Genomic DNA, 27,369 nt, shown 5'->3' with positions numbered 1-27,369 from the left:
CTGAAAGCGCCCCTCATCCCAAACCTTGGAAATATCGTCCTGGTTCACCCCGCGCGGACTTATAGCGCCTGTACTTACATGCCAAGCGGACTTGGCTACGTGGATTCAGCGTACTCGGAAGCTCATGGGCCGGCGACGTAATGCTCGGTCAGGTGGCGCAGTGCCTGGCCGTATGTTGTGGAGCGCCACGATCGGAGTACCGTTAGCGTGCGCTTGAGCATGCCTGTAGTACATCGCTATGAAAGTACGGCAGCCGCCAATGCGGGAATAACTTTGCTTGCTTAACAACTTTCAACTTCTAAAGCGCCGTCTTAGAATCACTCATACCAATTTCTGTTGTGACTATAAATTACTCTGATTCCACTGGTGCTACGTCCTCGCAATCATTTGTGGCTTGGCGGTTTGTCAACCCCAACGACTCTCTGATTTCTGCGAGACTGAATACTGGGCGAGTTAGCCAGGAGACACTACCCAAGAGAAGAGAGCGCCTTGTCTTGTGATCTTCTGTCTGCTTTCAAGATGACGCGGATCTCTGTTTGCCGTTCATCAAGTTCATCGGCCCTCTCTAGGCAACCCTGGGCGGAGATGTCACCACAGCAGGCGGCTGTGCGGTTGCCTGGAGCGGCTCTTGTTACTGCCCCCCGAAGCAGTGCGGCGCGATCTGTCGCAAGTTTTGCTGCCGCGACAACGACCGTGGGGCGGAGGAGCGAAGGGCGCTTATGTTTGTGCGCTGTTTTGAGCTTTTCGTTCGAGGCTCGTACCGTCAGCGTACGACTCAAAGCGAAGGCGCTCCCACCGGTTGAGTGACACGAAGGAATAAGACTGAAAAGAAATGGCGATAAGGCGGGCGTTGCGGCTGTGGAAGCCTGGCAACCAACAACAAATGCATCGGCAGCTCGCGCGTTTTGTTTCTATCGCCTTGCCTCTTTCAGGCTCGTCGATGTATACTTATTCCCCATGACTGCTTTGCCAGCGCTGCCGTATCCCGCTCGCTGGTATATGTGTCCTTCAATACCCATTATTTGGAGCGACCAGAGCGACGGGATTGTCGCACTAACCGCTCAGCCGGCTGCGTATTTTGCCTGCGCGCGCACGATACGCGTGAACGTCACGCGTTGCTCACGTAAAGGGATCGCATTCGCGCGCGTGCGTCATGCTGGATTCGGGGACTCTTCCTCCGTCCAGGGACCAGAAATAACACGGATGAGATGGGGCTGGCGTACAGCTATCTTTTGGCCCCCTTTTGTGTACGCGTTCATGTTTGCCAGATGGGAACCCTGTGCACGACGCTGATGCGAACGGTGGGGTGGCCTCTTGTCCGGCATTTTTTTTTTTTTTTTTTCCTCGCCGCGCTCGCGTGCCTTGCGGGGCATGCATGCGTCTCGGTGTGTCGCGTCGCTGACCAGCCAACGCGGCAGCAGTCGAATTTTCGTTTTCGCTCCACCGAGAGCAACTTTTGATAGAGGCGCATGGCGTTCTGGTATACTGTCTTCGCGACGCTGCACTTGTGCGTAGACGGGAAGGGAACGGGCAGCAAATGCGTGCAGAACGGGGGAGGGCGTTGCAAACTTCTTGAAGCGTGCGGCTTTCCTCGACTGTTTAGTCAGAGCGTAACGGGGCCGTTATGCGTTCGTTTCGTTTCCCTAACTTTGGCCGCGCGTGCGTGAACGGCGAAGCGCTCGCCCTTTGTTTCTCTCTTTCTGTTTTCCTCGCGTCTTAAGTTGCGGCGTCTTGAATCGAGATAAGCGGAGACTGCCTTATTTTTCCTAACGTGTACACCGCGGTTCTTCCTTCCTGAGTCGGCCTTCCTTGCTTCCTCCTTTTAAAAGCGCGAACACGAGCAAAGTTGCTCTCTTTATGGCCGTCTTCATCTCGCTCCGCTGGCCTCTTGCGTTCGACGGCACCAACTGCACCCCCCCCCCCCCCCCCATTTTTTTTTCTCTTTTTCATTTCTTTAACGATATAACGACAGTGCGCGGTAGTTAGATAGATCGTAAATCTATAGGCAATCAGGCTGGTGAAGAGGATATGGGCTTGCACTTTTCCTCGTTGTTTCGAAAGATAAGGACCGCTTTTAGCAGTGGACGTCTTTACATTTCCTAGTGGTCAGGGGCACGAAGGTTCAAGTTATGGACATGGTGCCGCTTTTCGGTGAAAACTGTGACAGTGACTTATGAATGACAGCGCGCTGAAATGTCGCCTTTCGGGCCCCCGCAGCGTTTAGGGCGCTCGGGTGCGGTACCCAAGGATGATGAGCCTGCTGTTTGCATTCAATCGATTGATGGTCCAGTGCGCATCGTGACATTTAGTTGCGTTAAGAGGACCTCGACCTGTGGCGTGACCCTCCTGTACCCGTGCCTGAGGAGGTATCGTGTGCGCTCTCGGAAGATCGGCGGCGACGAAGAGAAGAGAGAGAAATCTATGGCGCGTGACCATAGTAAAATATAATGCAAACTACGCGGCAGTTTGCTCTGGGAGTAGACGTTCTTCTGCTGATCGGCGACTGCCCGGAGAAGAAGCATCGCGATGCGAGCCCACAGAGCACTCATATAATCGCACGCGTCCTGCGTATATACTTCTCAGAGCTTTCTGCTTCGAGTGTGACGCCCCTCGCTAAGGAGGAAGGTGACAGTCCCTCGTGTAGAGCCATTTACCGTGCAGTATACATTTACAGTTCTCAGTGGAAATAAGATTCTTCTGGCTACACGTTAATGTATGTCCGGAAAGAAAAGACGCTTTTATTGGAGAGAAAAGTCGGCTTCGAAAATTTCCTCTCCATTGGATTGAACTTCTGGGCTGAAAGGACTCCGTGATTACCGTTCTGAAGCGAATGACGTTCTAAGGCAGCCTTCGGGATGAGCACGAAAAAGAAAAAGATGCCGGCGTTTCATTTCTTTTAACCCTTCCAGCTTGTTGGAAGCTATAGTTTCTCTGTCAAATTGGCGTGTCTATTGGTCGTCAGAATGCCCTAATCCAGTGCTTCTCGGCCGTAGATCTGGACTAGTGGAAGTGGCAGGGGACCCCTATAGAGGCCACAAAGGGGGGTGACCCTGCGGACTGCAGAGGACGTGGGAAGAGCACCGCATCGGCGCTGGACCTGCATACCGCTGCGCCTCCTCCCTGCACCGCTCGTTCGTCGGACACCCGAGACGCTTTGCAGCCAGGCCCACAGCTATCGCGTGACCTTTTTGCTTTGTTTGTTTGTGTGTGTGTGTGTGTGGGGGGGGGGGGGGGGGGGGGGGCTTCGCGCTGCCCTAATCGATCGACACTGGCCGGTTACAATTTGCGCGGCCTTCAAGCTGCTCATCCAGTGAGTTTGGGTCACGTGACCCTAGACTACTGCTCCACATCCGCGTTTCTCTGCGTAAGAATTTGAGAAGCGCTGCCCTAATCGATCGACATTGGCCGGTTACAATTTGCGCGGCCTTCAAGCTCATCCAGTGAGTTTGGGCCACGTGACCCCGGACGACTGCTCCACGTCCGCGCTTTTCTGCGTAAGAATTGAGGTCGCCTCTGTGATGTGTTCCGGCGCAGTGTACGCGATACGCGACGCCTTTGTAATCATATAGTTCACCCAGTCACTCACCGCCTCGGCCTACTCGGGAGGCAGGCCCCTGGAACCATTTCGGGCAGCGCCTTTTTCACTTTCTGCGGTTACCTGGCTATCTCTGTCCTCTCCATTGGGTCCTGCCGCTTTACTCTCGCCGCTGGTAGCCTCGATAAGGCCCGTCTTCGCTGGTTCCTTCACGCGTCGTCAGTTGTGGCGCAGAGTGTCCTTGACGGCTTGGGCCGGTTTCGTTGACTTGGGCGGAAATAAATAATCGTTCTGCCATTGTAGCATGTAACGTTGCACGCGGGGCTCATCGCCGGCGAATGTGATGGCGGTTCAGGGTGCACCCGATTTCGCAGTGCATCATCTGGCGGGGACGTTTGACGTTCTGGAGTAACGATATGGGAGCACTTGGCACGCAGCCTGGAAACGCGCTGACGAGACGAGGAGGAAGAACTCTGTAGTGGGGCTTAATTCACTCTTCCAGATTACAGGCCTTCCCTTTTCGCATCCCGTGGTGGCCAAGCAACAGCGGCTGCCTGCACCCTTCTGCATGCCCCGTTCTCGCAAAGCTGTGCGTGTTCCGATTGCACCCTCGCCTCTTCCATTGCCGCCGATTGTGTTGCTCATTGTTCTTCGCAAAGTCGGTCGTTTCCGGCGGCTGAACGCCGCGCGCGCGCTCTTGCCCGTTGTTGTGGCGCGTTTCCTGTGGTGCGATTCGACGCTGTTCCCTCGCGACGCCCCTCGAGTCTGGCTTGGCTCCGTGTTATGGCTGCGTGGAACACGCGTTTCCTCCTTTTTTGAATGCATATAGTCGCGCTAGTGCATTGTAGACCGGCTCTGTATTCTCCCTTCCTCCTTCACCTTCCTGCAGTCTTTTTTTTTCTCTCCTTACCTCCGTCTGGCGTCCTTTTGGAAAATTTTCTCCTGTGCTGCCGAGGAGGCAATTTCGGGGCCGCTCACGGCAATCCGTGCTAAAGAGGATACGGGCCTGGCTGCACCCAATAATGGGAGCGTGATTAGACGGCGCCTGCTACCCTCCCATGCTTTTTCTTTTTTTTTTTTTAATTCACTCTTTCGCTCGCATGTATGTGCGGGCATATTCCACGCGTTGCAACTTGGCGCGTCCTCTCTGCGAGGAGTAGCCCCGCAGAAGTCTGCCTCGCGGAGCCAATTTCGCGCGCCGTAAATTCGACCGCCTGCGTCTCTCGTTGTCCCTTCTTTTGTCTCCTTTCTTCGAAGCCGCGTCGTCATTTCAACGCCCGCGTGTATAATGAATACCTCTGCTGCTTACCCTTGGAGCTGTCGGCGGCTCTTGCGATGGGGCAGACAGCGTGTGGGTAATAAGGCAACGCTCGGCACTGATTCACCTCAAAAGCAGCCAAAAGACGCAATAGAAGAGAACATAACATGACTTCGCACAAGAAGCACAACACATTATGCGGTAGTGTACTCATTATATTTTTGCTCATCAAGTTTTCGTCACGCCTGCTGAAGTTATGTGATCCGCCGCGGTGGCTTTTCCGTTCGGCTGCTGATCCCAAGGTGGCGGGTTCGGTCCCGGACGGTCGTATTCTGATGAAGGCTAAACGTACTATTCGCTCGCGTGCTGCGCAATGACAGCGCGCGTCATAGCACCCGTTGGTGGGTCTTGGTGTCCCTCATAGCCGATGTGAATACCTTCGGAACCTGCGTGTTACATTTTCTGTAGCGTTTTGCCTCCGCGTGGCCGTTGGATTAGTCCGAGCTGCATGCATTCTGCGCGCCGGTCGGCCACGGTCGAGCAAGCTCTTTCTGAAACCTTCGACTTCCTGTTGAACGGAAATTTCGCAGTCGGGGGTGTTGAGGTTTTCCCGAAAGGCTAATTTTGTTATTAGACTGTTTTAGCCGAGCGGAGGCCGAATACCTGAATACCGGCGGCTGCTGTGCTCCCTCAGAATTCGGTCTATACGTAGTTGGTTTCACTTCGCTGTGCTGAAACTTCCTGTTGACGCCGCTATCGAGAGCTGACACATTAGTTCAAAGATGCCAGTGCGCAGATTTCATTTTGAATTGATTTATTTACGAATTTGTCTCTGTGGTGTACCTCGTCCATCACGTCGAGTCACTGGGAAAGGGAACCTTTCGCCCCCCGGCCCGCTCAGGTGAGCATGTTGTGATCTTCAGTGCGCTAGGGATAAATGCTTCTTCGCAAGGGGTGTACCATTGAGGAAGGAAAGAACTTAGGAGAGGCCCTGACGTCATTTTTTTGAAGCCGGCGCGGCCGCGCCGCGACCAAATGCTGCAACGTCTCTCCTCCTCCTTTACCCTCCGCATTTTTTTTTTTCTCCACGGCGCTCACGTACGTAGGGCCCTTAGCAACGCTGTTGCTAGTGGCCCGAGTTTTCATAGCAACGCGTCGCCGTTGCTAATGGCCCGACTTGGCTAACCCTGAATTTTGACGTCACTTCCGCCACACTTTAATGCATCGGGAATGGCAAGGGCCTCTCCTAAGTTGTTTCCTTCCTCCATGGGGTGTACAGTATATGTTGTGTGCGCTCACCGGCCTCCAATCCTCATCGAACTGCATATAGTAATGTCAGCGCATTGATCTGGCTGAGTAGTACAGGCATATATAGCTGTAGTAAAATGAACACATGATGGGTATTCAAGCAGGAATTACCTTGTACGTGTGAGCGACGAAACACTTTTTGCTCTTTTAAGTGAATTCCTCTGCACGGGTTCATCACACACTTCCGGCTCTGGTGTACAACCGACAACAAAATTTGACCTGCGCGGAAACTGGCTCTGCGGTGGTTGGGGCGCTCGGCCGCTGAGCCGGGGGTTCGTTACCGGTCACGGTGGGTGCGATTTGATTGAGCCACTACCCGTATGCTGTGCGATGTGAGAGAGTGCGGTCTAAATAATCCACCTCATAAGCTCTTATCGTGAAAACCCACGCTTTGCAATGTATACCTACGCATCGAAGCACTGTTGTCTAGGCAGCCGTATACGGTGGTGGACTCTCCTTCCATTTCCGGCTCTTCATCGCGCGCGTTGCAATCAGGGCGGCCGTGACGGGCGGCGATGGGGTGGACCAAGACGCTGTCACAGCGTGGACCTCGTCACGGCCTCTGATCGCCGCGGCGGTCAGGCGCGCTCTTCTTCTCGCCCTATTACAGCGGAATCGGCGACCCGCTACCAACCTCTTTGTTGTGTGCGCACACTTCGTCGTGGCCTGTTTTATGGGCGCCCTTCCTGCGTGCCTCGTGACCGGGGAGGTGTCGCCGGTGTGGCCACGGTCTCCGCTCGCGACACTGCGCGAGGGCGAATGGGACAGCAGTGCGCGTGTTTTACGAGCATATAACTCCAATGCGCTGCCTTAAAAGATTCGACCACTCTTGGCGAACGAGGTTCTGGCTTTCGGTGTAGTTGAAGGGTACCGAAAACTAGTCCTAATTTTAATGATGAGGAAGGAGTGGCTTTTGACTGCGTGTCGAGAACGTCAGCTCGGAGATGCCAGTGTATTGAATTAAGCGAGCTCGATTTGGAGCTGCGTGTATACGTGCTCACGGCGTCCCGAACTACCGTACATGTCCCTATCGACTTGGCTCTGTGCGCTGACTGGCAGCAGCCGCTCCTGCAGCGAGGGAAGGGTCCTCGTTCGATTGCTACGTCACGCTCTGTTAGGTTAGGCCACTCGGGCTCCCCCTTCTCCCCTTGCTCGCTGGCTTTGTCCCCCTCTGTCGTGGCGCGACACCCCGCGGTGAAAGAATGGCCATCACTGGAGCGCTCAATTTTTTATGTCGAGGCGTGCGACTCGGACGAAGACAAGCTAGCCGTCCTCACGAGCCCTTCTGTTTCTGAAAGTTGAAGTGTTTTATAGTCCTTCGAAGATGCGGCGCGCGGATGCCCCAGAGACGGAGGCGCTACTTCCCCTCGGACCGCACGTGTGGCTCCCGCTGCGCGCTGCTATTGTTCATCGAATGCTTTTTCGGGTCGGTGCGCGGGGCTGTAGCCATGTGTTTAGATGCTCGACGGTTTCGAGAAAACGCGTGGTGCGGGAAATTAAAAACAACTTCATTAACTCTGGCACCCCATTGGCTCGTTTAAGTTCCTGAGGACACCACCTTCCTGTGTATCCCCATCTCCCTTTCTCTTACCGCGAATAAACGTTTTTCAATCAAAAAAGAAAAAAGAAAAAAACTCTAGATAGAATAATCGGATCGGCCGTTAGAAGCTGGACTGTGATTTTACGTGTAGGATCCTGGGAAATTGATTTAAGGGGACGTTTTGGCGCGAAATGAGAAGAGCGCGCTGGATCTCGGCCGCTACTTCACTGCCATTTTTGTAACCGCCTTTTCTTCATATGTCCTGTATTTGGCCCTGTCCTCAATAAACGGCCTTTATTCAAGAAGTCTGCTCCAACTCGCAGCATGTCGCCGGGCGAAGGAGCTTATAGCGCTCTTCGTTCGACGGAGGCCTTCTTGAATTTAACTGGCTCTCTCGTCCACTCCCTTCGATGGGCGTGGAACTTTGGCCGCCGGCTTAACGCATGGGCGCGGCCCTCGTTTCACTTTAATTTTTCTATCAGCACGAGATTGTTCTTGAAACTCTGGACCCATATTTCACTCGGTGCTTATTTAGCGCAAAATGAGCTGTCAGAGGTCGTACACATGTGTCGCAGAGTGGGGTGTCCTCTATCCACCACCTTGCTGGAAGGTAGTCGTGGGCGCAGTTTCTGTAAGTCGTGCTTCCGTTTTTTTTTTTAAATGCTTCCAGTAACGCTCTGGCTGACTGCTTGCTGCCGCGGTGTGACTCATGCGTGGCGCTGCTCATTCGTTTTTACTCAAAGTGGTGTATGCAGAAATTGCATACACCACTTGTATTGTTATGAGTCGAAGATTTAGCTTAGGGGATACGTATGAGGGTCTAGCCGCGTGCTTTCGCTACAGCCCGTCAACGCAATGCTAAACATCTTTAATATGCACTTATTGACTAAGCCACACTTGCCACTAGCGAACGATTGAAATAATCCTATGATGGCCCTTGTTGAATAACAAATGATACCTTTCCGAGTTGGTGGCCCGGAAATCGAAGACAGTCTACTGTGATGAAATCCGCGACACGCGTTTCTCTCTCTCTTTCTCTCTCTCTTATGCGTTATATATATGTATATGAGCTCGTCCTCGTCAATCGTCCAACCGCCACCGCGCGAGGCAGTGTGGCGCCAGCGAACGCGAATCCCAAAATGAGCGTAATTCTGTCGCTCTTTTTTCTTCTACTGGCCTCGGCGCACTGCTGCACCGCGAGCTGCTGATGGGTTAACGCAGTGCATGAGGGAATGCGCGGTAGCCTGGCGCTACCCCGGCGCCGTCGCGTCTCGTCAGTCTGTCCATCCATCTCTCGATGAATAATCGATGGAGTTTCGCGCGGAATGGCCACACGCTCGAGACCGAGCTTGGTAAGCGCCTGCGCACGGCGGCGTCGAGACGCGGTCGCTCCCGCCGCGCAGTCTCCGAGGCCCCCCTTCCTCGTCTCCGCGCCAGGAGGTTTCCGTAATTTGCGCTGACACTTGCCCGAGCAATGCACGTTCTTGTGTGCTGTGCAATCGCCCTCAGTGTCCGGAGTTCTCGCGCGTGAGGCGCTGCTTTCAGTTGGGTGCGCAATGGCGGGGCTGAAGTGTTCTCCACTGATGGTGTAGCTGCTGCGTGGAGGACACTGGTTGTTGTTCGCTGCCGAAGTAGCTGTGCCGCAGTGAATGCTCGATGTGCCAAAGCAGGGTTTCCCAATAGACACCTTTTCTCGAGCTGGTGTATAAGTGTGCGCCGTAAATGTCCCCGGGAGTGTGTGTGTGTGTGTGTGTGTGGGGGGGGGGGGGGGGGTTAATACCATCCTCTTCCTCGCCGCTTCAGTTTGCTCCATCACATTTCGTTCTACTGTGCTGCTTTAACGGCTCATTAATCATTTACTTATGAAAAGTGGCTTTGGAGACGCGCCTGCTATGGGACCACGGGAAGGCCTTTAAATCGTTACCGTATATAATACGGCGTCGTCCAGTCCCCGCTGGCCCCCGGCCGTCATACGAGGTTCGGTGAAATGCCGAGCGGAGACCTGCGGTAGGGATGTCATGGTGCGAGGAAAGGTCAAGGTTCACGCGGCGGTAGAGTGACGCGCGACTCCTCCTTCTCGGCGGCCGTTGAACCATGTCCTCCGGCTGCTGTGCGGCTCTTCCTCCTCAGCGTGTGGGATGCGCCCGATTGATTGCCGGCGCAGCGATAAAAGCATTGGCCCACCGTCGGCAATAATTTGCGTCGTCGTCCGTTCACCCGGTGTTTCTCCCTGCGCCACTGAAATGCTGCTGGGTCGACAACGACGCCGGTCGTGCGGGTTTCTCGTTTTCTCCGTCCTGTCGGAATAGCGGGGCTGGTAGCTGTCTTACGGCAGTTGAGAGTCGAGATTTCTTGTGCGAATCGGCTCACCAATAAGTTGTGTCAAGCGTATAGCGCGGAATATAAAGAGCAAACAGACAAGCAGGTTTGGCTTCTTGTTCATTGATAATTGGCCTTTGCACTATGTAGGCGAACCGCAAGCGAGAAGATAGAGAAAAACAATTTGTGGAGGGGGCCATTTAAGCTCCGCCCTCAAGGGTGTGACGCGATAGCGTAGGCTGTACCATGGGTTGTACCACCCGACATATAAAAGCGCCGCTTTAACCAAGGGCCTGGCTGAGCACCGAAGAGAAATGGGGGGTCGATTTTCGTTCCACCTTCGGACTCAAAAGAGCAACCAGAGTTGGCCGCTCGGGCCAATTTTCTAATACCATGCGGTCTCGTTAAGTCGCACAAACCATCTAAGAATCAGGGCCCGGCCAGATGAGCGGCATGCCTGAGATTTCTCGCTCAAAACGTCGACACCGAATACGTAACGGGACCTTTTAGAGCTTTTGCGTTAGTAAAGTTTAACCAAACGAAAGTCGCGGATAAATAATGTAAATTTGTTTTGGGGCCGTCGCGGCTTTACGTGTCGTGCATGCACGTATTTTGTGGCACTACTCTTGTAGAGTACAACGATGATTCATCTCGCTTCCGTTCGATTTTACGTCTTAGTTTTGTTTCGTCGTCGACTAGAGTTGTGCCACACCCAGCGTGTTGTCATGGCGTCGATTGGTGACGAAAAGAAGCGGAGCAAGGTTAGAACGCAGTCGTTGCATAACCCTATAGATTTACGCCTGATGCTTGGTCGTCGGCGCAGCACTGCAATGCCGTATACTATAGCCGGCAGAGCGTTGAGTGATGGATGTGCGGCTCCTCTGCCGGGAATTCCACTCGCTCTCGGGCGAATGTTCGGCCCCGTGGCTGTTTTTATTTCTCGCTGTCTGCTCTTCTCTCTTGTCGCCACCGTGTCTTTATTTTTGTCGTCCGTTGTTGCCTTCGCGTTGCGTGAGCCCGGCCTTTTCGATGGGCGTTAGGAAACGCGGTTGCTGGCGCTGCTAGTAGCATCCCTCGGCGCGTTTCATTGTGTGCTCAGCTGCCGGCGCTCGCCCACACACCGCTCGTCCCGTTGACGCGTGACAGGTGCAGCCCCTCTCCTGTCGGCGCCTTCGTCAGCTCGCTGCCGCTACTGCGGCCGATTGAGACGCGCCGCCGCTACCGCCTCCCTTCACCTGTGCTCGCACGTCGAAAGGTGTTGCAAGATCGCACGCTCCTATTTGTCCGTCTTGCATGATAGAACTTCATATGGCCGGGCTCTTTTCGTGACGGGTGGACCTCGGTGTGTCTTCGTCTTGGAGCGGGCTTAAGCGTGGCCCGCATGGAGCGTTTTTTGCACGCGAAAACGCGTCGACGATTTCACTCCCGCATGGTCAGCAGCCGAGCGGCGTTTTTTTTTGCCGCCCAGTTGCGCGACGCACGCGCCCCCATCCGGCCGTGCGTCGAGGTCGCGCACATCTTGTTTTCCCTGTCGCCGCGAGCATCAAGTTGTGGTTTGCTCTCTTTCTTCTTGGTCAGGTGTGTCAAGTAAACAGGCACAGGCATCACTTCCAACAGCCATAGATCTAAATGCAGAAGCCATAGCACAAAGGAGGTATCAGAGGTCCGCTGGCAAGGGTAGCAGCTCATAAACAACCTCCGAGATCAGCGTAAACACTCGTGGCCCCAGCGGACGGCCCCACCTTCACCGAACTCTAACCTAAAAAACCCCAAAAAAAGGAAATGCACGGTGCCCGATGCCCGGACCTTGCTGTCGTCGCCTCGCGCGCGCAGCGATTCCGAAAGACTACATTGCTGCTCGGCCGTTTCGGCCGAGAAACTTAAAGCGTGACCCGCATGGAGCGTTTTTCCGGGCGATTCGCCGGCGTCGACGGCAGCGGAGCGTTTTTTTTTGCCGCCGGAGAGGACGATTTTGCCAAATCGTCGGGATCTGGCTGAACAGATAAAAACGCCGACGACGCGCCGACGCCGGAAGTCGGCAGCGGCAGAGGGCCAATGAGAGCCGGAGCAGCCGTCACGTGATTCCGGTTGGAGCCACGCCCACGCCGGCCGGGAGAGAGAAGCTCGCGAGAGCGGAAAGAACGACGGGGGTTTGGCGCTCCGACGGCGCCGAGGGTTTCGGGCATTTCGGGTTTCTCGGCCGAAACGGCCGAGCAGCAATGTAGTCTTTCGTAGTCGCGGGGGCGCACGAGGCGACGACAGCAAGGTCCGGGCATCGGGCACCGTGCATTTCCTTTTTTTTTAGGTTTTTAGGTTAGAGTTCGGTGAAGGTGGGCCGTCCGCTGGGGGCACGAGTGTTTACGCTGAGCTCGGAGGTTGTTTATGAGCTGCTAGCCTTGCCAGCGGACCTCTGATACCTCCCTTGTGCTATGGCTTCTGCATTTAGATCCATAGCTGTTGGAAGTGATGCCTGTGCCTGTTTTCTTGACACACCTGACCCAGAAGAAAGAGTGGAAACCACAACTTGAAGCTTGCGGCGACAGGGAAAACAAGATGTTCGCGACCTTCTACGCACGGCCGGATGGGGGCGCGTGCGTCGCGCGACTGGGCGGCAAAAAAAACGCCGTTCGGCTGCTGACCATGCGGGAGTGAAATCGTCGACGCCGGCGCGGGCGTCGGGCGTGCGACGCGTTTTCGCGTGCAAAAAACGCTCCATGCGGGCCACGCAGGCCGGAATACATGCGGCGTTTTTTTCCACGATTTTCGCGCGTCGAAAACTGCCGCGCCGACGCGACGCCCAGCTCGAGATACATGGAACGACGAAGCGGCGCGAGCGCCGCCGCGGATTCCTCGATGCGAAAGCAAATGCAGCAGCGAGCGGAAATAACCGCAGAGCGAGGTACGTGAGAGAAGCGACGCTGTCCCTTGTGGTAAAATCCCGAAAGTGCTCATTCGAATGCTACTGTGCTAAATGTAGAAAGCGTACATAGGTACGCAAGATTTGGCTCGCTCGAATGAACGAAGATACTTCGGAATGCTTGCTCGGATACCAGCGGCACGGTTTTCTTTTTTATTTTTACAAATTTCACTCCAAGGAGCAAACAAACACACAACGATCCGAGAGTAGGTCGTATACTCACAAAAAAGCGACATTCCGTGCTTGATTAAGCGTTTATTTTTACGATAATCACATTTCTGCGACCAAACTGCCCCATACCTCGTCAGCCATGGTGGCCATGTTGACAGCGGCCGCTCAAACCGGAAATGCCAGCTTTCCGCGCTCCTATTGGCTCGCGTCGACAGTCGTTTCCGGTTCGAGAGGACGCCGCGCCGCCCGCGCGTCAAATATCTGGCAGGGCCAGATCGGTGGCGGCGCGCGTTTTTTCTGACGCGGGGCGTCGAGTGCGCGCCGTCGGGCGTAAAACGCCGGTTTGACGCGGCAAAAACGCTCCATGTATTCCGGCCCCTCGGCGCCGTCGGAGCGCCAAACCCCCGTTGTTCATTCCGCTGTCGCGAGCGAGTCTCTCTCGGCCGGCGTGGGCGTGGCTCCGACCGGAATCACGTGACGGCTGCTCCGGCTCTCATTGGCCCTCTGCCAATGACGACTTCCGGCGTCGGCGCGTCGTCGGCGTTTTTATCTGTTCAGCCAGATCCCGACGATTTGGCAAAATCGTCCTCTCCGGCGGCAAAAAAACGCTCCGCTGCCGTCGACGCCGGCGAATCGCCCGGAAAAACGCTCCATGCGGGCCACGCTTAAAGGCCGGAATACATGCGGCGTTTTTTTCCACGATTTTCGCGCGTCGAAAACTGCCGCGCCGACGCGACGCCCAGCTCGAGATACATGGAACGACGAAGCGGCGCGAGCGCCGCCGCGGATACCTCGATGCGAAAGCAAATGCATCAGCGAGCGGAAATAACCGCAGAGCGAGGTACGTGAGAGAAGCGACGCTGTCCCTTGTGGTAAAATCCCGAAAGTGCTCATTCGAATGCTACTGTGCTAAATGTAGAAAGCGTACATAGGTACGCAAGATTTGGCTCGCTCGAATGAACGAAGATACTTCGGAATGCTTGCTCGGATACCAGCGGCACGGTTTTCTTTTTTATTTTTACAAATTTCACTCCAAGGAGCAAACAAACACACAACGATCCGAGAGTAGGTCGTATACTCACAAAAAAGCGACATTCCGTGCTTGATTAAGCGTTTATTTTTACGATAATCACATTTCTGCGACCAAACTGCCCCATACCTCGTCAGCCATGGTGGCCATGTTGACAGCGGCCGCTCAAACCGGAAATGCCAGCTTTCCGCGCTCCTATTGGCTCGCGTCGACAGTCGTTTCCGGTTCGAGAGGACGCCGCGCCGCCCGCGCGTCAAATATCTGGCAGGGCCAGATCGGTGGCGGCGCGCGTTTTTTCTGACGCGGGGCGTCGAGTGCGCGCCGTCGGGCGTAAAACGCCGGTTTGACGCGGCAAAAACGCTCCATGTATTCCGGCCCCTCGGCGCCGTCGGAGCGCCAAACCCCCGTTGTTCATTCCGCTGTCGCGAGCGAGTCTCTCTCGGCCGGCGTGGGCGTGGCTCCGACCGGAATCACGTGACGGCTGCTCCGGCTCTCATTGGCCCTCTGCCAATGACGACTTCCGGCGTCGGCGCGTCGTCGGCGTTTTTATCTGTTCAGCCAGATCCCGACGATTTGGCAAAATCGTCCTCTCCGGCGGCAAAAAAACGCTCCGCTGCCGTCGACGCCGGCGAATCGCCCGGAAAAACGCTCCATGCGGGCCACGCCGGAATACATGCGGCGTTTTTTTCCACGATTTTCGCGCGTCGAAAACTGCCGCGCCGACGCGACGCCCAGCTCGAGATACATGGAACGACGAAGTGGCGCGAGCGCCGCCGCGGATTCCTCGATGCGAAAGCAAATGCAGCAGCGAGCGGAAATAACCGCAGAGCGAGGTATGTGAGAGAAGCGACGCTGTCCCTTGTGGTAAAATCCCGAAAGTGTTCATTCGAATGCTACTGTGCTAAATGTAGAAAGCGTACATAGGTGCGCAAGGATTTGGCTCGCTCGAATGAACGGAGATACTTCGGAATGCCTGCTCGGATACCAGCGGCACGGTTTTCTTTTTTATTTTTACAAATTTCACTCCAGGGAGCAAACAAACACACAACGATCCGAGAGTAGGTCGTATACTCACAAAAAAGCGACATTCCGTGCTTGATTAAGCGTTTATTTTTACGATAATCACATTTCTGCGACCAAACTGCCCCATACCTCGTCAGCCATGGCGGCCATGTTGACAGCGGCCGCTCAAACCGGAGATACCAGCTTTCCGCGCTCCTATTGGCTCGCGTCGACAGTAGTTTCCGGTTCAGGAGGACGCCGCGCCGCCCGCGCGTCAAATATCTGGCAGGGCCAGATCGGTGGCGGCGCGCGTTTTTTCTGACGCGGGGCGTCGAGTGCGCGCCGTCGGGCGTAAAACGCCGGTTTGACGCGGCAAAAACGCTCCATGTATTCCGGCCTTTACAGGTGGCGGGTGTCACGTTCTGTCCCTTTGCAGGCCGCTGGGACGCGAAACACGGTGGCGTTCTCATTAACAGTTTGTGCGGGTATATGAAAGGATACAACCGTGCCCGAACGGGGCTGAGAAGGTGTGCATGACGCTTACGACGCACTAAAAGATTTATGAGGTCTTTTCGCTGCTGCATTTGTAAGTGGGAGCGAAAACTTTGGAATGGAAACGCTGCGCTGAATTATGTACTTGCAGTTAGTGACAGCACGCGCTGAGGCCTGGGCGCGTCATTGGAGTCGTGTGTTTGCCTTTAAATTCCATAATACAACATTTTGGGCGAGTTGGTTACATACATTCATTATTACAGCGCAAAGACGGACGGGACAAGAGGAAGACACAACAGCGCTGTTGTGTCTTCCTCTTGTCCCGTCCGTCTTTGCGCTGTAATAATGAATGCCTTTAAATGCTGCACGTGATCTCGTCGCACCCAAAGAAGCCGGGTCCTGCATGTCCCTGAGGTCGAGGAGGCCGGGCCGCCTATTATCCGTTCGACCGCAGGTTGGACGCCTCCCATTTGTTGGTCCCCGTATTGGGCGCGTCAGTGGTCTCGGCGGTCGCTGCCTGTGGGCGTCGGCGTAACGACCCACCGTTTCTCTCCTGTACTGCACCCACCTCGTCGTAATGACAGCGGTGGCGACTTCGCCCAGTTTTCCGGGCAGATTAAACCGGCGCTGGAAGCAGCGTGCTTCAGAGTTTAGGGTGACAGGTAACGAGCCGTTTTACAGTCACCTGCTCAGTCTCACGCCTAAACCCGGCACTTTCAGCCGTCTAGACCTCAGAGTTGTCAATTAGAGCTTCCAGAGATATATATATACCTCTCAGTTTAGGTATAGCAGTTGCAGAAGCTTGCTCAATACCGTCCTTTTTACTCGAAAGGTCGCCCTTACTCGGGAGTGGTGGTCTGACAGCCAGGCACGAATGCACCGTTCTACACTCCGTCATATCTATGACCTTGGCAAGTGACCCAGCGGGAGGGGAAAGTTATCGATTTCCGCTCGCGATGGGAGGGCTCTCAGAGGTCGTCCCAAAGTGGCCTACGAATAAGTATTGTAACATGTGCGCGGTGAATATGAAATGCGTACGAAGAATACCATAACAGCGGCTTTGTTTGTTTCCCATACACTTTCTTTCTCCGGCACGGCTTTTGAGTGTTGCATAGTGTAATGCGGTTAGTAAGACGATGGACAAAGTCATGGAGTTCGATTCTTTCTAGCTTGACTTGGAACGAGCGCGCGCAAGCAACAGTGAGACTTTCGTTATTTATACTCCTGTAAACGGTGTGTTACGTTTTTGAAGAAGAGATCGCTTGTTCTAAAAACAGCCAACCCCGCCGTGGTGTTGCACTGGGTAGGAGGTTCGACTGCTGTGCCCAAGTATGCGGGATCGAATCCTGACCGCTTTTCGATGGGGACGAAAAACAAGGCGCCCGTGTGCTGTGCGTTGTCACGTTAAAGAACCTCAGATGGTTGAAATTTCCGGATATACCTCGTCTCTCATAGCCTGAGTTGCTTTAGGACGTTGTACCCATAAACCAAACCCAAGGGAAGCGGCGAAGCAGCTTTCTCAGGGACCAAATAAACCTGCGCGCGCATCATTCCGTGTCGCAAGAATGTGTGACGAATCGGCGCAAGTGCGTATATTTAAAGGCGCGAACAATTTGCGTAACGCAAACGATGCGTGGAACTGTATTATTTTTGTTCCTTTTTTCGGCGGGCATTGTCTCAGCGGGAAGCTTAACTTTTCGCGCTCTTTTGATGCAAAAAGGCACGTGTGGGGCGTGAACCGTGGTTGTACTGGGGGCATTAAGGCTCTCAACGGCGGCCAGCGCCGGGAGGTGCTGGCGTGCATAAACCTCTCGTTTCTTGTGAGCTGGTGACGGTGTCGCGGTGCCCTTGGGGGCTTTATTTTCCATCTTCCGGTATGTAAAACCCGACCTCAATTCTGATGCTGGGCAGGCGTCGAAAAGTGTGGCTTCGGGAGCGGCACGGAGAAGGAAAGAAAAGCGCAGATAAATTAACCTCAGAAAAGGGGAAACGAAGCAGGGAGAAGGGAAAACGGTCGTCGCCGAGTGACGGCAGAACGACCGAACTGTTTGTGTGTGGGGAAATAACAAAAAAAAAAAAAAAAATAGGCGGAAGCCTGCGAACGGGTACGGAGGGCTTCCTGCGATGACCTCGGTCTTTCCGACCGGAATACGCTCGCGGGAAAGAGAAAGGGTGAATGGGGAGGGAGGGGGGGGGGGGGGGGGGTATAAGGAAATGAAACAGAGGAAAAAGTTAGGAAGCAACGACGCTTTTTTCAGCGGCATTAGCATTCGAGCTGCCGCGCGTATATCTTCGAAGCTCACGCGAGCTCGCTCGCTCGCTCGCCCCGCGGCTCTTTACGGTATTCATGATTATCCGCGCGCGCGGTTTGCCGTGCCGTATACGCACCGCATCACCTGACCCTGGCGTGCCTCGGTTGCGCGAAGGGACGTCTATTCCATTTAATCCGTCTCTCTCTCTCTTTCTCCGTCGACCGGTATGTTGTGTGCGCGCTGCGTGGCTGTCTCATTTTCTTGTCGTTTTTCGTGTGTTTTCCTTCCGCGCACCGCGGTCGGGAAGCCGTGGGCTGACGGTGCTGTTCATCGGGTTTTAAAAGACCACGGCATGGCCATGGCTCTTTGGCCTCTCCGAAGCCCTCCGCTGGCGCTTCGGTTTGTGCGTGAGCGCGAATTTGCGTTTGAAAGGAAGGATGTCTCCACTTCCCACCCTCCGGGACAATGCGCGGCACTGTGTCGTTGGTTTCGTCCTTTTCATATAGATCCTGGTGCGTGTTCAGCGTGTGTTTTATGTCATGTGAGGGTGACAGGGCTGGGAGGTCGGCTACTCCGAGCGTGCGGCAAGTAACCTTGTCCGCCTTGCAGGGAGCCTCGCAAGTGTGCAATTGCACGTGTTGGCCAACCGTGTTCACATGAGTGCGACAACTAGCGCTCGCATCGCACCAGGTTCCTTACGTATAGCATTCATGTAAACAGGTATTCAAGAAGAGGGCTTTGTCGGGCTGGTTGGTTCATGTTGAGTGGAAGGAAGGAACAGCTCGAACGGACGGGACGTGTAGGAAGGCGAGACAGACACATGAGCTGTGTCCGTCTCGCCTTCCTACGCGTCCCGTCCGATTGAGCTGTTCCTTCCTTCCACTAAACAGGTATAGTGCGCTAGGAAAGCGCATCGCATTAATGCGCCAAGCAGGGCTGGATTGCCAGAGGCAAGTCGACTTTCTCTGCGCATGTAAACCCGGTCGCATCGACTTGAGGGCAAGATGACGGCGTCCGGCGGAGCGGCGGCCGCTCGCCTCACCACCAATTCGTCGTTTCCACTCCACTATGCTTTGCGTTCACTGCTAACGAATTGTGAAAGAAGCTTTTTATTTGACTAAAGATGCCCACACCATGCAATTCTGGCGATAAAACGCCTCGAATTTTAAGATAGCTTCGGGAATCGGACAGCTGTATAGGCTTAGCGAGTAATGGTGTCGCCATGAGAGTGCGCGGGATATTCAGATCATAGAGTTCCTTACACTAACTAGAGGGAAAGCTGAGGGCGCTGCACTTCAGCCACTATGGGCGCGCAAAGAATCATGGGCCGGTGTGCTACTTGTTGCGGGACAGTCGGTTTTTCTCGGGTACGTGGAGTGGCGTTACTGCAATGTTTCTTTTTTGTTATCATCATCATCTGAAGGTGCGTACATAGACCGCGAAAGCCATAGTAGCGAAGGCGCAAAAGCAGACGTCGCCAATAAATGGTTTTTGTTTCCCGAAATGCCACTAAAAACTTCCTTAAGTGATTGCACAACGATAAATATTTTCATAACATTTGGTATTTGTGCTGCTCAAAACTAAGCCAATAGGAGAAAGAGCCATTGCTTCTATTAGATAAATCTCACACTGACATGCTGTTCCTCTGTCTTTTTGCAATTTAGAGTCACAATATTCAATCTTAGGACATTATTTACGGTAGAACAATGTTTATCTTTGCATTAGTTTTGGCCAAAAGTTGTAGTTCTGCACTCGGTAGCTCACCGGCCCATGATGCTTTGAGCGCCCATGGTGGCTGAACTGGCCATCTGGAAACTCCATGTAAACTCCCATAGACGGCAGCACAGCTTTCCCTCTAGGTAAGGTAAGAAACTCTATGATTCAGATAGCTTCGGGTTGGACAAAGAAATGCCACAAAGTATTTAATTTCGCTTCATACGCCGTTTTTATCATTTATTACATCGTTCCTTTTGCTCTGGTATAAATAAAATAAATATTAAATCAAATTTGAAAAATTTGCAACCTAGTGCCACCGTTGCTTTCAATATGCGAACACCGCGTGCCGCCACCACAGCGCTAGAGATGATGCGTACGTGGTAAACGCTGTCGCATCGTTACCGTGAGACTCCTCGAAATGCGATGCGCTACTGTCGCCTTTATGTAAATGCGGCTTGCACGCGTGTCAGGCCGCGCGGTTGCCGACGTTCTTTGTGTGAGTAGGTGTGCGCCAGTAAAGGGAGCCCTCTGTAGGCAAGGGCGCATGAGTGGGTTTTTGTGTACATAGCCCGCCCCAATCGCGCTGACATTTCGATGCAAGCGACCCGTGTGTGTTGAAGGTATGCGCGGTCGAGTCGCTCTACTGCGGAGGGAGGAGGTGGCTTTTGCTTGAAGGTGGCAGTCCAGTGTGCTCGCGATACCAGAGCTTGGTTATCCGCCTTTGTGCAGCACCAACTCTAACGCTGCGGCGTTTACCGGTGCCGCAGGAGTGGACGCTTAACTGGGTGGTTCAGCCACTTGAGCAGACGGAGGGCGCGAACTGTACCGTCATCGTCAAGAATCGAAAAGCCACATCTATTGTAGTCCTGTGCCACGCCCAGCTGCGGTCACTGTATTCTAGCCAGGTTTGCTAATCCCTTCCTGACGCCTGATCTTTTGTCACTGTCCGCCATGTTTGCTCCATTTGCGAGGGATTCGAAATGCGCTTCAGGAGATCGCCATTTATCTGTTCTGGACATTGCGGGCCCCGCCCAAGCCTTTCGTCTTGACTTCTGCTGCGACATTTTCTAGCTGCATTTATTCTCTAAACCCGTACCAGGTGCGGCCGTCCTTGTGTCCTTGGCGAGGCCTGAGTGCAAATGCAGTGCTTCGTATGTGGTCGCATTACAGCGTGCAGCGGACATGAGGCTCGTGTGCTGCCACGCGCACAAAAACAACGCGACGGCGGGGACGCGTGCATGCGGTCGCCGGTTCGCGTCACGGATTTTGTAAGTACGGGTAGAGGCGTCCGTGCGCCAGCGCCCGTTATGCGCGTTCCCCCCTTCGTGAAAGCGCGTGCCTTCATGTTTGGCGAAAGGCCGGACCAGTGCGCCCTCTCCTCGCTTTCCCTCCGGGTAGAGCTGCCCCGTGCCGGAAAGTAGACGTACAGGTACACACTACACGCGTGCGCACCGTTTCGGAATCGATGCCCGGGGGAGAAAAAATCCACCCACAGCGGGGGTCTCGTGCGTAAGCAGAGGCTCGCTTCATTTTGTTTCCGATGAGCAGGGAGAGGTCGATGGCGGAGGGAAAGCTGACCTTGAACTGGAAGCGCGGATGCTGTCAGCCCCGATGGACCCGTCGTCGGTCGCGGGTGGGAAAGCAGATCGACCTCCTGCGCTCGCATGGTTGAGGGGAGGTGCGTAATCGTGTATATACGCGTCGTTTCCCGGTGTTTTAAACCGTTGCCCCTTCCAGTTTTTTTTTTTTTTTTTTTTTTTTTTTTTTTTTTTTTTTTTTTTTTTGTGGAGGGGGGGGAGTCCATTCTACTCTTTACTAAGCCTTGCTTCTCTCTTTTCGAAGCAGTCAGCCTCTGCGCCCGGTCACCGTGTACCGGGCTTCGTGCTTGCCGGCACCGCCATCGGATTGAAGCGCGGTGCGTTGACGAAGAAAATTAGGACGCACCGGCTCCGAGGCGTTTGTGCGCCGTCCCAGCGCACGGGCCGGAAGCGCTCGCTGCACGGGCGGCGGGGATTTGTCGCGGGCCTCCGATTAATCCGCGATTGACGGCCGCCCCTTCGTTAGCGCCGCTATTGTACTGACGGCGGGAACTGCTCTGGGGGATCCGTAGTCCAACCAACTTCTTGTCCGGGTGGTGTCCAGTCGGCCGAGGAGATCTCATCTCGCCTCATTTCTTTCGCCTCTTTGTATTGCCAGTTTCATTCGGAAAGGCGGCACGACCGCACTCAGCTAGGACAGGGATCGTGCACGGATCTTGAAAGCAGGAGCATAATAGGGAGAGGCGTCGTAGCGCTCCGGATTAGTTTCGGCCTCTGAGGGTTTTTCAACGTGCACATCTCGCGCGCATGTTCCCCTCCTCCCCCCTTATTTTTTTATTCTTTCGTTTGAATACAGGAGTTGAATACTACGACCACCGATGGTCACACAGCGCGTCGATTCCTGCGTCTTGCGGATCCTGTGCAGATCCGCTCGATGTGGGGTTTGTAAATATTGTAATTGCTTTGTGTGTTGGCCCGATGCCCCTGTGCGTTAACTCATTAACGCAGTTCAGGAGGTTGGAAACGATGCGAATCCCTCCACGAAGGCGAGTTCGTCGTGAGTTTTAATTACTACGTGCTCGTTTCCCTTATCGCCAGTTATTCTAAAATAGCATCGTCGAGTCGCTCTCGAAAGAGACGACGTCTCTCAGTGTTTTCTTCGTTTCGCTGGCAAAGAACGTCACTTTATGCCCCGCACGCTTCCTCAATGAGTTCAGCGGGGTGCCGTCGGCGCTTGATAAAGTCCACACTATCCTGTTGTCCACTCGTTAAGCCGCCTCCCTTAACGCAGAGCCTGAGCTGTATCGTTATATACATGCTCGCGCTGTGTGCTTCTACGCTTGGAAAATGCTTTCTGGCAGTTTCATTTCTTTTTATTTATTTATTTACAATACACTACAGGTCATTTGGGGAGCCCTAGCAGGAGTGGCAACAATATTATTACATTGTATATAAAAAAAAAATATACACAGCTAGAACACAATAATTGTGATAGCCAGGGGTAGAAAAATCGAACATTTTGTACAATAATCAAATGAAATACGTCAGTGAAACCAACAGTATAAGGGGGAAAAATTCTTTTTGTTGTTATTTCAAACACAGAAATATTTAATGCAGCAACACAATGACAGGTTAGTCAAGACACAATTAGGTCAATCCAGTCGATGCTATTTGTTAGTTCAGGTGGCAGTCGGTTCCAGTCTTGTAGAGTACGAGGGCTTAACGAGTCTACTCGATGTTCTCGCGATCCACGCCTCGACTGTGCGCAGCCGTCTGCTTACTGGTTTCGGAGGGGTCGAAATCCCTACTTGGTGCCCATCCCTCCGGCTGTGTGTGCTAGCTCTTTTGCCGTGAGAGGGGTTCGCTGGCTGCGAACAAGATGGCGCCGCTTCAGCAGCGTGCGGTGACGCATGAGCCGCAGCTAGCTGGTACATCTTGTCGCCCCGCCCCTTAGATGTCCTAGTATGGTGTTGCCGCGCTTTGTCATCAAAACTCCACCACTACGTGTACTTTAGTGCTTTGCTAAACGAGGCGTCGTGAGGATATTGCGAATTTGATCTGTTCCGCTTATCTATACTCTGTATGCGAGTAGAAAACGCCAAAACTGTGGCCGTTGTTTCTCCGTGTGGACGTCTGTTGTTTCTTCTCTGTTAGTAGATTGGTTAGTAGCGCCCTCCACGCTCGTACCACTCCCTCGTTGAGCGGGCAGGAGCGCTTTGTGAATATGCAAATGGCGGGAGAATAGGATTGCGCTGTGAACGACCCGAACGCTCGAGCCAGACTGAATTCGAACCGTGGGAATCGAAGTGCCGTCGTGCTCCGTGGGCTCAGTGGTAGAGCAGCGCAGCAACACCGTGCGCGCAGAATGATGCCCTGGGTGGTTCTGACCTGTTGAGGCGGTATAGTGGATGGAGCATATCATGCCCGTGTGGGGTAGCGGCTGGTTTCGACTGAAGCGGAAGTGACGCGGTGCCGCGTGGTTCCTTCCGGAAGCGGCGCTTGGCCGGTGCGCTGACCCGCACTTCCGATGGCTCGGGGCCGCTAATGAGCGGCGACCGTGGGAGAGGCGCCTTTGTTTCAGTTCGGATGGCCGCAGGGGCCGCCGGCTATCGCCGCACGCGCTGTGTTCCTGTACTCGTAACGCGGTGCGCTTTGCTTTGTTTGTGTTTTGCGTTGCAGTTATTTCATATTTCACTCAGTCCTTCTGTGTGCGCTGTGGCAAGGCCCTTTCCGTCTGCTTCCCCGCCAGCCGCTGTGTGTGTGTGTTCTCGCTTCTGTTCTCCCGAAGACCCTTTGGGGCCGTTTTTCTCCCTGTTCTGCGTTGTTCGCATCTTCGGTGCGACCTCGCGTTGTCACCGCCGGACGCTCGCTTGGCACGCCTTGACAAGTTAGCTGCGCCAGATCACTGCGTCTGCCCTTTCTGCGTCCCTGGATGATGATGATGACGACGAAAACATTCTTTAATGAAATAAAGCTTGGTGGTCGGCTTTCTTTCTTTTTTCTTTCTTTCTTTCTTTCTTTCTTTCTTTCTTTCTTTCTTTCTTTCTTTCTTTCTTTCTTTCTTTCTTTCTTTCTTTCTTTCTTTCTTTCTTTCTTTCTTCAAGCTACTAATGATTCCAAAAAATGGCTACATCACGAGACGTGGCTCGTGTGACCCATTAAACCCCGCACACATCTGAATTCGAACCGTGGGAATCGAAGTGCCGTCGTGCTCCGTGGGCTCAGTGGTAGAGCAGCGCAGCAACACCGTGCGCGCAGAATGATGCCCTGGGTGGTTCTGACCTGTTGAGGCGGTATAGTGGATGGAGCATATCATGCCCGTGTGGGGTAGCGGCTGGTTTCGACTGAAGCGCAAGGGGGTGCTCCCGTGCGTAGCCACATTGTCTCTGGTTGCGAAACTCGTCGTAGCTGCAGTGCTGTACCTATTGCATTCCATGCGGGAAGATTGGGCTGTGATGTCTGCAGGAGCCGTAAATGATGCCTCGTTCTCTTCCCGCGCGGTACGTGTGCGCGTTTTGGCAGGCGCGGATTTTCCTCTAGCCGTGGTGTTCGTAACTGGTAACGTTGTCCGCCAAGCGGTCCCCTTTACGTGGGTTGAGCCAACCGAGACTGGAGGGCCAGCTCTGTGGGCGTTCCCAAGGCTACACGAGAAAAGTGCTGATAACGAGAGAGACACAGCTGGTCGAGGCGCCGCCGTGTAAGGTTCTGGCCATATGCGGACCCCGTTTATATCTTTGGTTGTTTGGTGGATTATGAGGTGCAAAACGCAAATGCAAACTTTAAGTGTCGTTATGGTGGGGCGTAATGTGTATGGGGCTCCGAGCAATATAACGACATGCGTGAGAAAGAGGGACAGCAAAAGGGCACTGTTACGACCGTGCATCCGCATTTGCGCGCTCTATTGTTCGCCTGTGGGCATGGAAAAGTATTGTGAATATGTGGTGATGGTCCAATGGCTCTAAGTGAGCCTGTTTCCAGGAATCCTGTTTTGTAAGCCTGTTTTGCTTTGTGAAGGCCTGCAAATGCCAAATTGACCCTGTCAAGAGAACGTCTGGAAAAACACAAAGAAACGTCCCCCTGCGGGAAATGCAGGAAGTGCTTTCTTTCTTTTGTTCACCCTTCCAGTCGATAAGCCCTATCGTCCAGTGAGGAATGTCTACTTTCCAAAGGAGACGACAGAGTGACATGTCCGCTGACGTGCAGGACAAGAAAGGAGCATGACGCATACAGCCATTAAGTGATTTCCCAGGAATGCAGGAAAGATTTGCAATTGTCGAAAACGGACAATGCTGGGAGCGGATGCGGCGCCACGTGCACTCGGGTTTCTGAGAAGTAAAACCACTTGTCAGAACCAGCCTGTGGTTTCTTTGCTGAAGAATAGAAATGTACCTCCTCTCCTCGCCGTTCCCAAGCTTTTCCCGCCAACAAGTGATCACGCCCAACGAATGAATGCCGGACCAGTCAGTGCTTCAGACCATCAGTGCAGTGATGTGTTCGATTGGATGCCGATATCTGAGGGGCGTGCCCTGGATTTGGTTGGTCAGCATCTTCAGAGGGGGGCTGGACATAGGGGGTTTTAAGGACAGTGCAGAGCACGAAATGTCGCTCTGGGCCCTGGGTAAACGGCTCATCCAGTCGCTTCTCGCTATGAACTCTTAACGCTTGCCATTTTGCTGATGTACCCTTCTTTTTCGTGTAAATAATCTTGTAAATAAGTTTCTCAAAGTGCCATTAAACCTGCTTGTACATATTTCACCAACTTCGAAGATTCAATCCTACTTCAACCCCGAGTCTCTGCACGCTACCAAGTGAAGGCCGGGTCGACTTAGTCCCAGCGTCACGACAACTGGTGGCAGCGGTGGGATCTGAAGCTACAAGCCACAACAATCTTTGGTTGTTTGGTGGATTATGAGGTGCAAAACGCAAATGCAAACTTTAAGTGTCGTTATGGTGGGGCGTAATGTGTATGGGGCTCCGAGCAATATAACGACATGCGTGAGAAAGAGGGACAGCAAAAGGGCACTGTTACGACCGTGCATCCGCATTTGCGCGCTCTATTGTTCGCCTGTGGGCATGGAAAAGTATTGTGAATATGTGGTGATGGTCCAATGGCTCTAAGTGAGCCTGTTTCCAGGAATCCTGTTTTGTAAGCCTGTTTTGCTTTGTGAAGGCCTGCAAATGCCAAATTGACCCTGTCAAGAGAACGTCTGGAAAAACACAAAGAAACGTCCCCCTGCGGGAAATGCAGGAAGTGCTTTCTTTCTTTTGTTCACCCTTCCAGTCGATAAGCCCTATCGTCCAGTGAGGAATGTCTACTTTCCAAAGGAGACGACAGAGTGACATGTCCGCTGACGTGCAGGACAAGAAAGGAGCATGACGCATACAGCCATTAAGTGATTTCCCAGGAATGCAGGAAAGATTTGCAATTGTCGAAAACGGACAATGCTGGGAGCGGATGCGGCGCCACGTGCACTCGGGTTTCTGAGAAGTAAAACCACTTGTCAGAACCAGCCTGTGGTTTCTTTGCTGAAGAATAGAAATGTACCTCCTCTCCTCGCCGTTCCCAAGCTTTTCCCGCCAACAAGTGATCACGCCCAACGAATGAATGCCGGACCAGTCAGTGCTTCAGACCATCAGTGCAGTGATGTGTTCGATTGGATGCCGATACCTGAGGGGCGTGCCCTGGATTTGGTTGGTCAGCATCTTCAGAGAGGGGCTGGACATAGGGGGTTTTAAGGACGCTGCAGAGCACGAAATGTCGCTCTGGGCCCTGGGTAAACGGCTCATCCAGTCGCTTCTTGCTATGAACTCTTAACGCTTGTCATTTTGCTGATGTACCCTTCTTTTTCATGTAAATATTCTTGTAAATACGTTTTCTCAAAGTGCCAGTAAACCTGCTTGTACATATTTTACCAACTTCGAAGATTCAGTCCTTCTTCAACCCCGAGTCTCTGCACGCTACCAAGTGAAGGCCGGGTCGACATAGCCCCAGCGTCACGACAACTGGTGGCAGCGGTGGGATCTGAATCTACAAGCCACAACATCTGATGACTGGAGGTGGGGCTGGATCTACAAGCTACAACATCTGGTGATTCGAGGTGGATCAGAATCTACAAGCCACAACATCTTGTGATCGGAGGTGGCATCTCAAGCAACAAGCAGGAGCAACAATCGGCCAACAAGAGGGCAGCTCGGAACATCGATCGCATGTGTGGGTGAGTGCTTGGCTTTTCTTCTGATGTGGACCAGGTTCTAAAACAGGGTTAGATTTTAGAACTGGTAAAAAGTGTT

At 53.6% G+C, this 27,369-nt stretch overlaps 1 protein-coding gene across 2 annotated transcripts in view; it reads left to right on the top strand.

Annotated features, from left to right (window-relative positions):
• Mob2 (MOB kinase activator 2) overlaps positions 1 to 27,369 on the top strand; it is a 145,764-nt gene that overhangs the window by 70,954 nt on the left and 47,441 nt on the right. The window lies entirely within an intron of this gene.

The sequence above is a fragment of the Amblyomma maculatum genome, chromosome 4 (genome assembly GCF_055883805.1).
Source record: "Amblyomma maculatum isolate TAMU_Amacu chromosome 4, ASM5588380v1, whole genome shotgun sequence".
NCBI lineage: Eukaryota > Metazoa > Arthropoda > Arachnida > Ixodida > Ixodidae > Amblyomma > Amblyomma maculatum.
Note: the sequence above shows the minus strand (reverse complement) of the source record. Positions and strands in the feature narration are given on the sequence as shown.